Source organism: Carcharodon carcharias, chromosome 28 (genome assembly GCF_017639515.1).
Source record: "Carcharodon carcharias isolate sCarCar2 chromosome 28, sCarCar2.pri, whole genome shotgun sequence".
Classification (NCBI taxonomy): domain Eukaryota; kingdom Metazoa; phylum Chordata; class Chondrichthyes; order Lamniformes; family Lamnidae; genus Carcharodon; species Carcharodon carcharias.
In genome coordinates this window covers 20,251,680-20,269,757 of record NC_054494.1, presented here as the reverse complement: position 1 = coordinate 20,269,757, position 18,078 = coordinate 20,251,680, and the positions used below count along the sequence as shown (strand labels likewise).

Genomic DNA, 18,078 nt, shown 5'->3' with positions numbered 1-18,078 from the left:
CAGGAGTCTTACTGCCCATCGTCCCACATGGGACCAGGGTCTTTCTGCCCATTGTCCAGCATGGGACCAGGGTCTTTCTGCCCATCGTCCAGCATGGGACCGGAGTCTTGCTGCCCATCGTCCAGCATGGGACCGGGGTCTTGCTGCCCATCGTCCAGCATGGGACTGGAGTCTTACTACCCATCATCCAGCAGGGACCGGGGTCTTACTGCCCATCATCCCAAATGGGACCGGAGTCTTACTGCCCATCGTCCAGCATAGGACCAGGGTCTTGCTGCCCATCGTCCCAGATGGGACCGGAGTCTTGCTGCCCATCGTCCAGCATGGGACCGGAGTCTTACTGCCCATCGTCCAGCATGGGAGCAGGGTCTTGCTGCCCATCATCTGCATGGGGCCGGAGTCTTACTGCCCATCGTCCAGCATGGGACCGGAGTCTTACTGCCCATCGTCCAGCATGGGAGCAGGGTCTTGCTGCCCATCGTCCAGCACGGGACCGGAGTCTTGCTGCCCATCGTCCCACATGGGACAGGAGTCTTACTGCCCATCGTCCAGCATGGGACCGGAGTCTTGCTGCCCATCGTCCAACATGGGACAGGAGTCTTACTGCCCATCGTCCAGCATGGGACCGGAGTCTTGCTGCCCATCGTCCAGCATGGGACCGGAGTCTTGCTGCCCATCGTCCAGCATGGGACCGGAGTCTTACTGCCCATCGTCCAGCATGGGACCGGGGTCTTACTGCCCATCGTCCAGCATGGGACCGGAGTCTTGCTGCCCATTGTCCAGCATGGGACCGGAGTCTTGCTGCCCATCGTCCAGCATGGGACCGGGGTCTTGCTGCCCATCGTCCAGCATGGGACCGGGGTCTTTCTGCCCATCGTCCAGCATGGGACCGGGGTCTTGCTGCCCATTGTCCAGCATGGGACCAGGGTCTTTCTGCCCATCGTCCAGCATGGGACCGGGGTCTTACTGCCCATCGTCCAGCATGGGACCGGGGTCTTACTGCCCATCGTCCAGCATGGGACCGGAGTCTTACTGCCCATCGTCCAACATGGGACCGGGGTCTTGCTGCCCATCGTCCAGCATGGGACCGGGGTCTTGCTGCCCATTGTCCAGCATGGGACCGGGGTCTTGCTGCCCATCGTCCAACATGGGACCGGAGTCTTGCTGCCCATCGTCCAACATGGGACCGGAGTCTTACTGCCCATCGTCCAGCATGGGACCGGAGTCTTACTGCCCATCGTCCAACATGGGACCGGAGTCTTACTGCCCATCGTCCAGCATGGGACCGGAGTCTTACTGCCCATCGTCCAACATGGGACCGGGGTCTTGCTGCCCATTGTCCAGCATGGGACCGGAGTCTTACTGCTCATCATCCAGCATGGGACCAGAGTCTTGCTACCCATCGTCCAGCATGGGACTGGAGTCTTACTGCCCATTGTCCAGCACGGGACTGGAGTCTTGCTGCCCATTGTCCAGCATGGGACCGGAGGAACTTAGACTATGTCTAAGTCACGTGCTCTTCATCATATGGATTTTCAAAGTTTTATGTCCATGACATTGTCGGGCTCTTTACTCTCCATTAAAGGCATGTCATTTCTTCAAAACTGTAAGCAAGTTGGGTCAGGAAGAATCTGCTCCTCCTAAATCAAATTGGCTGCTGCTTATTTAGCTAATGTTAAACAGGTAATCAAGTTTACTCTTAGTAATCCATTCTACTCTTAAAGCCAACATTGGTCTGGATCTTGGACACTGATGGATCTACAGTAGTCCACATCTGTTTTATCAACTTTTTTCAAAATGCTACCATGTTTTTAATCCAACAAACCTCTTCAATATTCAGTGACTCCCTCATAAAAGGCATTTAGCATTTCACAAATCTCATCTCTTGTCTCTCCTGATACTGGGGGATAATCACCATTCATCCCTGTGGTTTAATATGATTTTCAGCCCTTTCAGTTTGTCTGTTAGATCCATCTCATTTATTTGGATTAAGACTGATTAGCCATGGTATTTCACTTGCATTACTCTTGATGACTATTTACAGGAAATAATCATTGGGTTTGTTAACAATTTTATCTTCATCCTCATTGATGTATCCTTTTTAGGATACTCATTTCATTTTAGACTTCATTCTTATTGTTTTGTCACTGAAATAATTTCCTATATTTGTGGTTATATCTGCAACTTTGTTCATTGTAAAGTTTAACTTTTCCCCATGGATTCTCTCTCTCTCTTCAGGTACCATGCCCTGAAAGGGTGTTAGTGACCATGGACTTCTGTGTTGGACCATGACTTTGCTTGGCAAAGTACTCCAGTGTTTTGCCATTGCCTTTTGCAGTATGGCTGACTGGAAAACTCTCCCAATCTTATCACCTGCCATAGGTGCATCGGAAGGATTTACAGTTACAAACACACATTCCCTTGGCCATCAAGTCCTGGGGTGGAACTTGAATCCAGAGCTTCTGGCTCAGAAGTAGGACATTGCTCATTGTGCCACAAAACCTCCTACACTCTTGGGATTACTCTTTTTAATTGTATTTTTTTTTGAAGGTTCAAATATTGTTTCCAGCATTTACATGTAGCTTTCTCCTGTACAATTTGTAGCATTTACTTTCACTCCTTGCCTCAGGTTCTGCTAGTTTTGCTGATTCATTGAGGGTCATGCTTGTTTAGCCTATGTTTGTTAATCCAGTCGGAAGTAATCTGAGAACAGAGGGGAACACAGAGGTTTAGCACATTGTCTTCAATGTTTCATTGCAATACCAGCTGGCAGCTGAATATGCTGCTCTGAAACAGTAAACCCTTTAAAAATAAACCCAAAATTGATGGAACTTGTGAAAGAGTTGACACTACTAAAATTAGCAGGGTTGCAGAACAGACACTTCACTACCTCTGCTCACATTCTCGTGGTGTCGAGGAATGGGACAAGGTGACTGAAAATGGAACAAGGTGATTGAATAATAAAGGCAGTAGTGCCGACACTCCTACAGATCATCATGATCTATGCGTTGTCATTAGGCACAACATCAGCTTAACAACAGAAAAGCAATCATTTGAGTGACATTGGAGTAGGAGTAGATTTATTCTGAGATATTCAACTTAATGCCCAATCAGCTGTGCACAGTATGTACTCAACGTCTTTATCAATAATATATATACAATTCACTGCCCACAGTGTCCACTGCACATCTTTGCTTTGGATCTCACAATCGAGGAGTCCAAGGAGAGCTCATCGACATTAAGATTTTCTAGGCTGTGTGCTGTGTTCAGTCCCCACTTGACCATGTGTGTGTATTTAACAAGGTTGAGCAATATGTAAGGAATATCATTCCATTCTGGTTCAGATGTTTCCATTGTACTGAAACTAAGTGGGATTGTGCCTCCTGTGCATTTGGGAATTTCAGTCTTGTTCCAAATGCAGTTCAGCACTCAGTTTTATTCCATGAACCTGTTTCCTACGGTGCTCCCAGAGTTAATCTAAAAATTGCTGGAAAAATCCGGACCTTCAGCACCTCAATTTCCCAAGCAGGGCTCGAGGTGAGTGCCAGTACTCATGGGGAACAGCAGCCTCCATGGGAAATCTCACTCGAGGGAAACCATACAAAGGGCCTGGTACAGAAAATGGAAATCCTGCTGCTGTGGGAACGTGTTTGATTGTTGGCAGGGAGTTGCAGTCAGAAAGAAATAAAATTCAATTTGCCAGCCCTGTCATTGTGATCTTAAAAATTCAATCAAAATAGTTAATAAAATAAACCATTTCTTTAATAGATTGCCTGTTCATAATTAATGGATTCCAGCGTGTGTTTGGTAAGATTAATCTGTTGTTGCGTTCCTGAATCAAACAATTTCTAGCCCAAGCAGTCAGGTTTCACATAACATACATTAATACCCTGAAGGGATAACTTCTCCATTGGCTCCCATATGTGACTGCAGCCAGATATAATACTATGCTGAATGAAGCATGAAGCTCTCAGGTTATGTCCTAGTCTTGTGTTGAGTTAGCTGTTGCCAGGTAAAGAGTCATTTCACCCCAAATAAAAAAGAAAGCAAATCAGCAGGGTTTCAGCTTCCGATCATGACGCAACTCTAATATACACCCTGGGTGAAGTTGAGATCGTGATTGAATGAGACCTTATTCGGTGTCCTAGATTCCAGTGCACGATGGGCTGAATGGCCTCCCTCTGTGCTGAATGGCTCTGTGATAAAACAGTCGGCTAACATTCACCATGAAGAATGCCCCCTTGGGCGAAATGCCGGAAATGTAACCCAGCATGTGCCAGCATCTGCAGGAGGGGAGTGAGGGAACTGGAAAAGAAAAATCCATTGAAAGGGGTGCTGCGAGAGATTCTGGAATTGCTGTGCAGTTCAGTTGACACCAGCTAGAACATCCACACTAGTTCAAAAGCTGTCAGCTTGGCAACAATAAAATGGGCCATTTTTTGTATCATTGGATAAGCAATGGATCTATTATGACACATTCTGTTTAATATCCAATCAGCAGGGAAGATCTCCTCCGCATGCTGTGCCCATTGAAATTGTAAGTTTCTTTCTAAATAACACATTTACAATTTTGCTACATATAGGGCATGGAAGAAATCCTCCCTGCTGATCTCACAATGGAAGCACAAAAGAAAAGTTCATGGCTATTCAGAACTTCTATGCTTTGTGGTTTCTTTATGCTATGATTCTGCAGTAAGTTCACTCACCCATCAAACCACATCATCACTGTCTTACACTGTCTTCCCATACCTCAATACATTCTGTGCAAAATCACTCTCCTTGTCCGGAAAAGCTTCTCATGTCTTTGCCCCGCACCATCTCTGCAACCTCCTCCAGTCCCGTGTCTCCTCCTGAAAACTACATGTCCTTGACCCTATGCTTCTTTCACGTTCATTGGTGCCAGAGTCTTCAGCTTTTAATTCTATTCCATAGAACTCGCTCACTGAACTTGACAGCCTCTCCACCTCTTTCTGCCTTTTAAAAACCTCCTTAAAAAAACATCTGTTTAACTGAGATTTTGAACCCTTATCCTAATCTCATCCTTTCAAGCTCATTTTCCTCAGGCTTATTTGCAAAGAGACTTAAGGCATATTGTTCTACCAAAGGGGTGATATAAGTGTAGGTTTGCATTATATATATTTTATATGTACACTATATATCTCATTAGGGCAACTGCTGATTTAGGTAATTATAATCACAGGTTTGGAAACCTTGAACTTGCACAGAATCAAGTTAAAGATTGTACAATATGCATTATTACAATCCACTTGTTTTATCTTCAAGTGTTATCTAGGTCAATTACACCTTTCTATACCAAAAAGAAGAGTTCACAAGATTCCAAAGAACAAGGTTTGCACTAAACTGCTTATGTTGTTATTTGCGGTACATATCATAACCCATAATATTAACAATCTTATATCTTTTCTGCCTGCTTGTCTACATAATATTATGTTTTGGTCACATTTGTGTGTGAACTTTCCTATTATAAATTCCTGTGTCCACACCAAGAATGGAAGCTGCCTATGTAAACTTGTTCTGCACTGATTACACCTTCCTACCAGTGGTGGCATTATCGTGCCTCAGTACTGGAACTCCCAGCTCTTTGTCCTGGGCTGCAGAGAAACGCCAATTCTCCAACCAACTCCATTTCTCCACTTTCCAGATTTCCAGCATCTGCAGTATTTTGCTTTTACCTCCACTTTCCAAGTTGTTTTTTTACTATCTGACTATAAATAATATCGAATTAAAATATTATATAAAAACGGGGGGTAGAATTGCTGCAGCAGCTCTCTCGCAGTAAATGCGGTGGAAGATTGGCTGAAATGCTGGGGCAATGCCGTGAAGAACCATTCACACCATTTCTTTGGGTTTCCTGCTGATCTTCCATTGAGGAGGAAGTGGGGGTTCTGAGAGTTCCGGTGGAAATTTATCCCATGGACAGAGTGCACTATTTTAGCACAGGATTAGACTTGCTTTTTCTTTTTCTCTTCCAGTTATGCAGATATCATCCACGACCTAGAGGCTGAGTGAACTAATCACTCCCGAGCATTCTGTAATGGCACACTGAAACTGGCCAGCAAAAACAACAACAACTTATATTTAGATAGCACCTTTAACGTAATGCAATGTCCCAAGGCACTTCATAGGACATTTTAAAACAAAGTAGAAGAGTGTGGGGTGACTCACCCTGGGCTTTTGCCTCTATTTTCTGTGAGTAACCTGCTGATTGCACATTTGTTATGACATGGCTGAGATCAGTAACTTCAGTAACTGTGTGGAGGATTGTGTGCACAAACGTACATTGTTACACTCCCTGGCACAGGGCACTGGGGTTCCAACATATTGTACCAGGTGCTTTAACTTATTTATGTTTTGATATTTTTAAAGATGAATAATGTACTATTTTCCTAAATTACAGCAGTGACTACACTTCAAAAAAACACTTAATTGACAGTGGGGCATAATGGGACATCCTGAGGTTATGAAAGATGATATATGAACGCAAGTTCTATCTCTCCATCTCTCTTTGTATTTCATTCAGTTTCAGCATTAGGGAGTCCCATGTTAGGTATCAGGCAGATGCATAGAAGCTCCATAACACCACCCAAACATCAGAAGGTCACTCTCGCTACCTCAAATTAATGCCAATTTCTGAGTCATCAAACCTAACTTCACTATGAACTGTAAGATAAAAGCAAAAAACTGCAGATGCTGGAAATCCAAAACAAAACCAAAAATACCTGGAAAAACTCAGCAGGTCTGGCAGCATCTGCGGAGAGGAACACAGTTAACATTTCAAGTCCGAATGAACGAGTTCTGTTGAAGAGTCATTCGGACTTGAAACGTTAACTGTGTTCCTCTCTGCAGATGCTGCCAGACCTGCTGAGTTTTTCCAGGTATTTTTGGTCTTGTTTCACTATGAACTGGTTTGAGATTGGACACACATCAAATAAAACCCTTATGGCTAGAATGAAGGAGGCTTTTGTTATATTTTTCAAACCCCATTTGTATTCTGACCCACTAGCCAACATATCTCTCCCCATTTTTAATTTCGAAGCATGTGATGAAAAGATATGACAAAAAAATGTTTTGATGAAAATACATCAACCAAACAGAAACAAAATGCAAGGGTTTTTTTTTAAATTTTCACTTTGGTCATTTAGCCTGAAGATGGTCACCACAGAATGGCAGAAGCAATGTGGAAAAAAATCATCTTACATCGCCTATCAATTTATATGCGTTGCATGAAAAAGTAATGATTCTTTATCCCCACAATAAAATCAGTGCAGTGAAGCATAGCTACTACCGTGACTGCAGTAAGATTCCATCGTTTTCTGATGGCAATCCCAGGTACAGACACAGAATAACCTCAGTCAGTCAGGGAAGCTTCAGAGATCAAAACCAGGAAGGTTGTAATTAAGTTGGTGGAACTGAAGGCAAGATATACTGCCCCTTAAAATGAGATCCTGAAAGAAAATATACTGTATTGATGCTCTTATGCTGGGCTTGGAAACAGTTCTCTTATTTGTTCAATGCACAAGTGACATAGAATTTGCACTTTGGGGGAAACATTGAGAAGAAAGCAATAGGGTGGAAATCTTGAATGCAAAGCATTTACCATGCAATGCCTGAAGTCAATCACAGCACAACCATGACAAATGCCCACACCATGAGATTCTTAAAATTCCATTGCTTTATACGTTCTTCTAATTAGTTTCTGTTTGATCTGACAATAGCAGTTTATGGCTATGAAGCTATAGCCTCAAGCAACAAAGGGGTGAATATTGTCTCACCAATTTATGCAGGCAAGAGACACTAATGAGAAACAAGTTCTCCAAGTATGCTGGAGAGAATGGCTGACCTTCTCAACAGGGTATTATATGATACCCACTCCCATTGCTATCCTGCATCTAGTTAATTTTCAAACACCACCTTAATAACTGTCCACAGATTTCTCGTTGCATGCTTTTAAACTCATTATCATAAATTTTCTATCTGCAGTTATGATCCTGCCAGGTATCTCTCTTGAATCCTTTGAAGACTGCAGTAATATTTTTTCTTTGCTTCAGCAGTGGTAAATTAGAATATAATTTTTGCACATCCCTCTGTTATATTGTAGAATGTTGGAATTTATTGTTGATACCAGGCTGTGGTCAATTTACAAATCAACCTGTGCTCACTGACTTACACTGGCTCTAGATTCAACAAGGCCTCAATTATAAAAACCCGTATCCTTGTGCTCAAAACTTTCCTTGGCCTCACCAATCCCTGCATCTGTGATCTCCTCCGAGCCTATAATCCTCCGAGATTTTCTGTGCTCCTCCGATTCTGGTCTGTTGTACATCCTGATTAACATCACTCCACCACTGGCGGTCACACCTCCAGCTGCCCAGAGCCTAACCTCTCTGCTTAATCCTGTCTCTTCCAGAAAACTTTTGGTCACCTATTCTAGTATCTCTTTATGTGACTCTGTGTCTGAACTATGTCTGACGACACCTAATGATGCTTCATGGGACACTTTGCCATGTTAACGGTGTCATATAAATGCAGGTTGTTGTTATATTCTGAAATATTATAATGTTGCGCATTCTAGCTTCCTGTTGTATTGTAGAATGATACAATGTTACATTTTGGTTTTCTGTTATGTTCTGGTGCGTAGCAATGTTATATTCTAATCTCCCTACATTATACTCATGAATATTAGAATGTAGGATTCTAGCCTTCCTTTACTTTACATTTTGCCTCCTATGGACCATGTGTGCCATGCAAACAAGGAGGGTAAGATGTGCTGGAATGAGTGGTGTTCCATCATTGCTGATCTTATTCCCTGGCCAATTGTTATATCTTACAATTCAACTAGGACAATGCAGTCAGCATTAATAAGACAGGCCCTAATCCCTATATCATTGTGTTAGCTCTATTGAAATCATTGAAGCACTCAGTGTGACTGCTTGCTGCTCCACCAACTGTTTCCTTGAGATTCCCATCTCCTTCTGAATATAACTGGGTCATCTCTTTTTTGCTTTTTAAAATGTAAAACTCAGTGGAAACACTGAGTTAAGAGATTTAAAAATAATGCACAGCCATGACTTTCTTTAAGTTGGCAACCAGAAGATGCATATTGGAAGATAAGTAGCTTCTAAACATAACTCTACACTAGCCTCTTTTGGTTGCTTGGTAATGCATTGCCCCCTGTGACAATGAATCCTGCAGCAGTGGCACCAACAGCAGTTTGCATTCGTATAGCACCTTTAACGTGGGAGAACATCCCAATGCACTTCGCTGGCTACAAGCTGACAAAAATTGATGCTGCGTCAAGGAGGAGATATTATGTCTGATGTGTAAAACCTTAGACAAACAGGTAGCTTTTAAGGAGAGTCTTTGAGGAGAGGTGAAGAAGCTGAGGGAGGGAATTCCAGAGTTTAAGGCCTAGCTAGTTGAAGGCATGGCCACTGATGGTAAGCTGAAGAGATTGGGGATGCATAAGAGGCTGAAGCTGGAGGTACCCAGAGTTCCTGGTGGGTTGTGAAGCTGCAGAAGGTTACAGGAATAGGGAGGGGCAAGACCAATTGAGGGATTTGAACAGAAGGGTGAAAATGTTATTATCAAAGCATTGGTGAACCAGATAAAAACTAAAAACTGTGGATGTTGGAAATCCAAAACAAAAGTAAAAATAAAAATACCTGGAAAAACTCAGCAGATCTGACAGCATCCGCGGAGAGGAACACAGTTAACGTTTCGAGTCCATATGACTCTTCAACAGAACTAAGGAAAAATAGAAGTGAAGTGAAATATAAACTGGTTTAAGGGAGGGGGTGTGGGACAGGTAGAACTGGATAAAGGGTCAGTGATAGGTGGAGATAACCAAAAGATGTCATAGACAAAAGGACAAAGAGGTGTTGAAGGTGGTGATATTTTCTAAGGAATATGCTAATAGGTGACAGTAAGGGTAGAAAGCAGGATGAGCAAGGTACAGGTAGCCCTAGTGGGGGGAAGGTGGGGGGAAGGGATCGAAATAGGCTAAAAGGTACAGATAAAACAATGGATGGAAATACATTTAAAAATAATGGAAATAGGTGGGAAAAGAAAAATCTATATAAATTATTGGCAAAAAGGGGGATCGGAAAGGGGGTGGAGATGGAGGAGAGAGTTCATGATCTAAAGTTGTTGAACTCAATATTCAGTCCAGAAGGCTGTAAAGTGCCTAGTCGGAAGATGAGGTGCTGTTCCTCCAGTTTGCGTTGAGCTTCACTGGAACAATGCAGCAAGCCAAGGATGGACATGTGGGCATGAGAGCAGGGTGGATGTTGAAATGGCAAGCGACAGGGAGGTCTGGTTAATGCTTGCGGACAGACCGAAGGTGTTCCGCAAAGTGGTCACCCAGTCTGCGTTTGGTCTCTCCAATGTAGAGGAAACCGCATTGGGAGCATCGAATGCAGTAGACTAAATTGAGGGAAGTGCAAGTGAAATGCTGCTTCACTTGAAAGGAGTGTTTGGGCCCTTGGACGGTGAGGAGAGGGAAAGTAAAGGGGCAGGTGTTGCACCTTCTGCAGTTGCATGGGAAGGTGCTGTGGGAGGGGGTTGAGGTATAGGGGGTGATGGAGGAGTGGACCAGGGTGTCCTGGAGGGAATGATCCCTGCGGAATGCCGCCGGGGGGGGGGGCATCATCTGTTCTGATGATGCCACTTTCAAAAACAGTTCCTTTGACATGTCCTCCTTCTTCCTTAACCGAAAATTTCCACCCACGGTGGTTGACAGGGCCCTCAACCGTGTCCGGCCCATCTCCTGCGCATCCGCCCTCACACCTCCCTCTCCTTCCCAGAACCATGATAGGGTCCCCCTTGTCCTCACTTACCACCCCACCAGCCTCTGCATTCAAAGGATCATCCTCCACCATTTCCGCTAACTCCAGTATGATGCCACCACCAAACACATCTTCCCTTCACCCCCCCTGGCAGCATTCCACAGGGATCATTCCCTCCGGGACACCCTGGTCCACTCCTTCATCAACCCCTACACCTCAACCCCCTCCCACCACACCTTCCCATGCAACCGCAGAAGGTGCAACACCTGCTCCTTTACTTCCCCTCTCCTCATCGTTCAATGGCTCAAACACTTCTTTCAAGTGAAGCAGCATTTCATTTGCACTTCCCTCAATTTAGTCTACTGCATTTGCTGCTCCCAATGCGGTCTCCTATACATTGGAGAGACCAAAGGCAGACTGGGTGACCGCTTTGCAGAACACCTTCGGTCTGTCCGCAAGCATGACCCAGAGCTCCCTGTCACTTACCATTTCAACACTCCACCCTATCCTCATGCCCACATGTCAGTCCTTGGCCTGCTGCAATGTTCCAGTGAAGCTCAGTGCAAACTGGAGGGACAGCACCTCACCTTCCGACCAGGTACTTTACAGCCTTCCGGACTGAATATTAAGATCAACAATTTTAGGTCATGACCTCCCTCCTCCAGCCCCACCCCCTTTCCGAACCTCCTTTTTTCCAATAATTTATTTAGATTTTTCTTTTCCCACCTATTTCCATTATTTTTAAATGTATTTCCATCCATTGTTTTATCTCTACCATTTAGCCTATTTCGATCCCTTCTCCCCACCCCACCCCCACTAGGGCTATCTGTACCTTGCTCGTCCTGCTTTCTACCCTTAATGTCACCATTAGCACATTTCTTAGCTAATATCACCACCGTGAACACCTCTTTGTCCTTTTGTCTATGACATCTTTTGGCAAACTCCACCTATCGCTACCTGCTCCAGCTCTACCTGTCCCACCACCCCCCCCCCCCCCCACTTAAACCAGCTTATATTTCACTACTCTTCTATTTTTCCTTAGTTCTGTTGAAGAGTCATATGGACTCGAAACGTTAACTGTCTTCCTCTCCGCAGATGCTGTCAGACCTGCTGAGTTTTTCCAGGTATTTTTATTGGTGAACCAGAAGTCAACGTTGAGTCAGTGAACAGAGGGGTGATGGGTGAGCAGAACTTGGTGCACGTTAGGACACAGATAGCAGAGTTTTGGGTGGGCTTGTGTTTATGCAGGATGGAATATGTAAGACCAGCCCAGCGAGGATTGGAATTGTCATGACTGGAGGTAACAAAAGCATGGATGAGTGTTTCAACTGCAGATGAACTGAGGTAGGGCCAGAGATGAATGATACTACAGAGGTGGAAGCAAGCAATCTTTATGATGAAAAGGTTACAGGTACGATTTGTTCCCCTTCCATGCTGACTTAATCTCATCAAGGTCTGAAATTCAGTACAAAATAATTGACTTTGCTATGCATGGGCGAGTGAGTAAAAAAAGCCAGTCACTATCTAGTGACCCCTGCTGGAAAGCGTGGACATCAACTGAGGACAGCACAATCTCAGTTGGTGCCTGTTTGAATAATCTGCCAAAAGTAATTATCTATGCTTAATTATGAAATATTCTCAAAGATAAATATCTGACAGCCACTAGTTGCTCCCAAGGTTAGCATGCGTCATTAACTACAGACCAACAGCAAAAATAAAAGATACTGATACAGTTATTCAGTTAAATATGAAATTGTGCGCTAGATCGGCTATTGGCAAGAAAATTGCACTGTGCACCCTTCAGAAGTTGAATTGTTATAAATCTTGCAAAAGTCAAGCACTTAACTTGCAGTGTTCTGCGTGGAAACTAATAAGTGTTCTAAACAGGGGAGATACACTCCATTAGTATCTGTTCCAAATCGACCTCCATGTTCCTCTATTTAAAAAAAGGGCCCAGGCAGCACTAATATGCTCACAGGCACTGTGCTGCACAGCCATGTAGAGCCATGGTCACATCAAGTGCAGTAGCAATGAAGGAAGAAATACTTATGAACACATTCCAAATTGGCCGAAGCTCTAATCTGTAAGATTGCAGCGTGCAGAACAGTTTTGACGGTGGTGTGACGTGGGTATATTGTTCAGAATTCACCTTGACCAAGAAGAATGAGTGATCACCTCCAATAGGTAGTCAGCTCCCCCCCACACCGCTTGGACTTCACTCCGGCTTTGGTGCAAAGCCACTTTGCAATATTTAGGCACTCCCCGGGAACTTTGAAGTTGAAGGTAAGCAGGGAGCCCACACTCCTACAGCACGAATCACTCGGGTAATTCATGGAAACACTTGGAGGTTGAGCTCTCACCTCGGGAAAGTTATATGTGAAGTGCAGCCCGCGGTGTCAAGCAAGTGTGGGTCTGCCACAATGCAGCTCCCTCTACAGAGGTCAGTATCCGTTACATAAGTGCAAAGGAAATACATGCTTAAAGTTAAAAAAAATAAAGTAGATTTTTTTCCCCCAAGGAAGACGCTGTTTAATAATCAATGCAAGGCTGAATCTCTCATTACAATTCAGTTAAAAACATTCGTTCCACACATTTCTCCCAATTCATGAGAGGCATTGATCCCATGTTTTATAGAACCCTGAAAGGTGTTTACCCTGAATTCCCGAGAGCTACCTCAGTCTGCATCGTGACAGTAAATGTGGGAATGGGGGGAGGTGGGGGGGGGATCCTCTCACTGGAGAGTGGGGAGGAGCTTTTCCATATGGCATATATAGATTTTTTTTTCTCTCTTGGCTAATAGTAGCTTTCACATGTAAATCTTAATTAATCTCATTTCAGCAGGGGCTCCGAATACTGCATTCCCAGGTGCGGGGCGAACGTAACTAGGGCAGACTGATAGACTCAAGCAACCTGTCAAATATTAAAAAAAACCCGTTTTCCTTTAAAAAAAATGAATGAGATCACCCGCTACCACCCCCCACCCCCCAAAACCTCAGTGCATTCTGCAGCCCCACACTTCGGCTTAAAACCGCTGCGCCTGTTGAAGGTTCCAACATCTTTTGTCTCCCAGAGCCGCATAGGCGGAGGTTGCCGGAGGAAACAGTTCGGGGCTGATCTGTATTGATATTTTCTGATTTGCCTGAATGATATCTGGCATAGATTAACATGGGGAGCGTTTTGTGCCCAAAGCTGCTACAATTTAAAGCGGGAGGGCGGACACTTGTGATTTAATGAACACTGATAAACGCCAAAGGGGGGGGGGGAAAATCACTTCGTTTGGCGCACTCCTAATTAAAATCCGTTATTAAAAACAAATAAAGCTTCAGCACAATCCTCCCGTACTAAACCATTCGGACTGTGTTGATTTCCAAACCTTTTTTGCTTAAAGATCCGCCCAATAACACTTAGAAACCCATTGAAATATCACGCGTTGTTTTTTTTTTACCCCCCCCCCCCCCAACCGCTCCTCCTCCGCCTTCGAAATTGTAAATTGTACATAATTTATATGAAACTGACAAAGTAACATTTGGTGCAGTAGAAAATAGTTTCAGTTCCCTTTTGTTTTACATAAAGCATCATTGGTCAGGTTACTTACCGGTAGCGCGGAGTGATGTGTGCTTTGATGGGGAAGAGCTGGTGACTTGCTGAGGAGAGAGTCAGTGAGAGAAACAGACTGGGAGAGTGAGAGTGTGAAATAGAACGAGAGACGGAGAGCTGGTTGCCTAGGAGATGTTGTCAGCGTTATTTTCTCCCCAGACTTGGTGTTGTTGAAGGTACCTGTAAGCTCGACACTACTGACGTTTCAGGGATGAAAGGTCAGCACTCAGATCTGACCTGCTTGCCCTATCAGCGAGGGCAGATAGGTTTTGAGAAGGTCCAAATGTCACCCTAATTGAACCCCACTCAGTATTCAGGTAACCTATAGGTGAGATCTTTGTATTAGAATAATAATGTATTTATTCTTTTTTTTTTCAATTGCAAGGAACTATGGAGTAAAATACAACACATTGGTTTTATAAATGTCTGCAATAGTGAGTATGGACCCTGCAGAGATTAAGAAGCAGGTTTTATTAACCAGGTCATATCTTAATGCCCTTGGGAGCTTACCGAGTTTTAATATCAAGCTCATAATAGTTGCCTACAAATAAGCATTGAGGGTCAGCACCAATAGAAAAAAAGACCCTGCAATCCATCAAATATAGTTGTCAAAGTTCGACAAATAATGGGATTACCATTGTTAATCATCATCAGTAGGTCAACATGTCCACCCACCAGTTGCAACAGTCTCAAACACCAAATTCTGGTTTCCATCATTGACCAGTGCAGGATTTTGTGACAGGGTGCTACCATAGTTCAGCATTCATGTCCAAGGTCGGCATGGCAGGGAATGCCTTTATTTTCCAATATTCCATAACACTGCACTTTAAGGACTACAGAACTAGAGAAAAAAATCAGCGAGCCATGCAACAGGCTTTGATCAATCAAATAGGCCTACAATTAATACGGTCATTGAATTTACCCCTGTGTATCCGATTAGAGTTGTAAACTCTGTTGGACATATTCCCAGTGGTTTCAACCCATCATGTCCCATCTCCATCCAGCCAAACCTTCTCTATTCCCATCTCCATTGTTTTTAAAATTAACAAAGCTGTTCAAAGAAAATGAGAAAAAAAACATACCATTTTTTGGCTCATACTCTTTTTGCCTCTGGGAGTTTGTGGGAGTTTGCTGTGTGCAAATTGGTTGCCAAGTTTCCTATGTTCCAACAGTGACTACACTTTGAGAAATGCTTTGAGACATCCAATGGTCATGAAAAACACAGGTATTTTCTAGACCCATCTTTTGTTTCTTTGCTTACTGTATTATCATCTCCTTTTGCCATTTAAGCTCCTGCTTTCTAGCCTATCACAAGACTTCCCCTTTTGGTCTCTTTAACCCTCTTCCCCATTCCATACCTCTGTACTTGGTACACACCTCTTACATCTTCAGCCTTTTCTGATGAATGTGCATTGACATTAACTCTGTTTCCCTCTCCATGATGCTTCCTGACCTGCTAAGTATTTCCAGCATTTTTTGTTTTTATTCCAATTTATTTAACTTCTTACGATGCAAAAGCCAGATAACATTTATTTGAAATATCTCCCTGACCCTCAAAGGCTACAACAAATGCTGCAGGATATTAGCATAAAATTATTCAATCATGCCTAATTAAATTCCATTGATGACATTCCAAAAATCCCAGATGCAGTGGGAAATGTGGAATCACAAAGTTTATTTAATCATCCATGTATCCTTATAACCATCAATCCCATTCTGAACTAGATATATTTCATAAACAAATACTTCTGGAAAACAAATGTGCACCCCATTGTTTACATCGGGTTACATAAAATATATGGCACAATAACTGGCCATTCATCCAACCAGCCCATGCTCCACTTGAGCTTCCTCAACTAACTTTAACATCATAACCCTCCATTCCCTCCTTCCACATATTTTTGTCTAGCTTCCTCTTAAATGCATCTGTACTACTTGTTTCAACCACACCCTGTGGTACAAACTCCACATTATTACCAATTTTAGGGTAAAGAAGTTCCCTCTGAATTCCCTATTGGATTTCTTAGTGACTACCTTATAGTGATGACCTCTAGTTATGCTCTTCTCCACAAGAGAAAACATACTCTCTGTATCCACTCCATCAAAACCTTTCACCATTTAAAAAAACTTCTATTAGGTCACCCCTCAGCCTTCCTTTCTCAAGAGAAAAGTGACACAGCCTGTCAATTTGACCAAAGTGGATTCCAGATTAGGTCAAATGTAACTTGAGGCAAAAGAAATTCCATCTATAACAATTTGAAAATGTTTAAGGAAGAACTAGTGGCAGATGAAGTTCAATGTGATGTGTGAAGTGATTCATTTTAGTAGGAAGAACATGGAGAGGCGATGTAAAATAAAGGATACAACTCTAAAGGGGGTGCAGGAGCATAGAGAACTGGGTGTATATGTGCATAAATCATTAAAGAAGCAGGGCAGGTGGAGAGAACTGTTAATAAAGCATATGGTATCCTAGGCTTTATTAATAGGAGCATAGAGTACAAGAGCATGGAGGCTATGTTAAACTTGTATAAAACACTAGTTCAGCCTCAACTGGAGGTTGGGTCTAATTCTGGGCACCACACTTTAGGAAGGTTGTGAAGGAATTAGAGAGATTGCAGGAAAGATTCACAAGAATGGTTACAGGGATGTGGAACTGCAGTTATTTAGATAGATTGGAGAAGTTGGGACAGATTTTCATGGAGAAAAGAAGGCTGAAAGGAGATTTGATAGAAGTATGCAAAATAATGAATGGTCTGGATAGGGCAGATTGGGACACACCGTCTCACTGGTGGAAGGATCGAGAACAAAACAGTACAGATTTAAGGTAATTCACAAAAGAAACAATGGAGACATGAGGAGAAACCTTTTCATGCAGTGGTTGGTTAAGGTTTGGAATGCACTGTCTGAGAGTATGGTGGAGGCAGATTCAATCAAATCGTTCAAGAAAGAATTTGACTGTTATCTGAAAAGGAAGAATGTGCAAGGTTATAGGGAGAAGCAGGTAAATAGCACTAGGTACATTGCTCATTCAGAGAGCTGGCACATACACAATGGACTGAATGGCCTCCTGTGTTGTAATAATTCTGAGGTACTGTGAATTATGGATCAGCATTCTGCCTTATCACCTCTAGGGTCTGGGTTAAAATTCAATTCAGACCTTTGGGATGATTAGGCTCTTTCTCCACTGAATGGATCCTGCATTAAATGAGTTTGGACTGTCTAGAGGTTGCACTCTGGAATCCCAGTGGTTGCCAGAGCCATGTATCACAAACCAGTGGAATATCAGCTCTTGGTTTTGCACTTACTAATTTTAATGGATGGAAAATCAGAGGCCTGACTTACAGAGCTTTATGATTACAAATCCTCTAAGTGCCCAAGGTAGAGAAATGGAATTTGCATTCCCTTAGTGGATGCGGGTTTACCGACCTTAATTCATCATTATCTGGCACTTGAATATAACCTGTTACGAAGTCATGCTTTTATAAAAAATCACTTTCTGAATTTACTGGCTAGAAACCATTGATTGGATTTTGAAAACCGAAGCCACATTCCAGTGACATGAAACCCTAGCTTCTGAGATGACTGAAAATCTGCATCACTATACACAATAAATTCCAAAGCTATTAAATCTAGAAAATGCCAGTGTAGGAAATTACCTTGAAGTGTGAATGGGGTC

General features: G+C 43.2%; 1 protein-coding gene across 1 annotated transcript in view; it reads right to left on the bottom strand.

Annotated features, from left to right (window-relative positions):
* Nucleotides 1–14,466, bottom strand: part of caly (calcyon neuron-specific vesicular protein) — a 51,486-nt gene extending 37,020 nt beyond the window's left edge. Inside the window, exon 1 of the mRNA XM_041176442.1 lies at nt 14,401–14,466. The gene's annotated coding sequence lies outside the window, so the exon portion shown is untranslated. The remainder of the gene's footprint in view (nt 1–14,400) is intronic.
* Between the last annotated feature and the right edge of the window lie 3,612 nt (nt 14,467–18,078).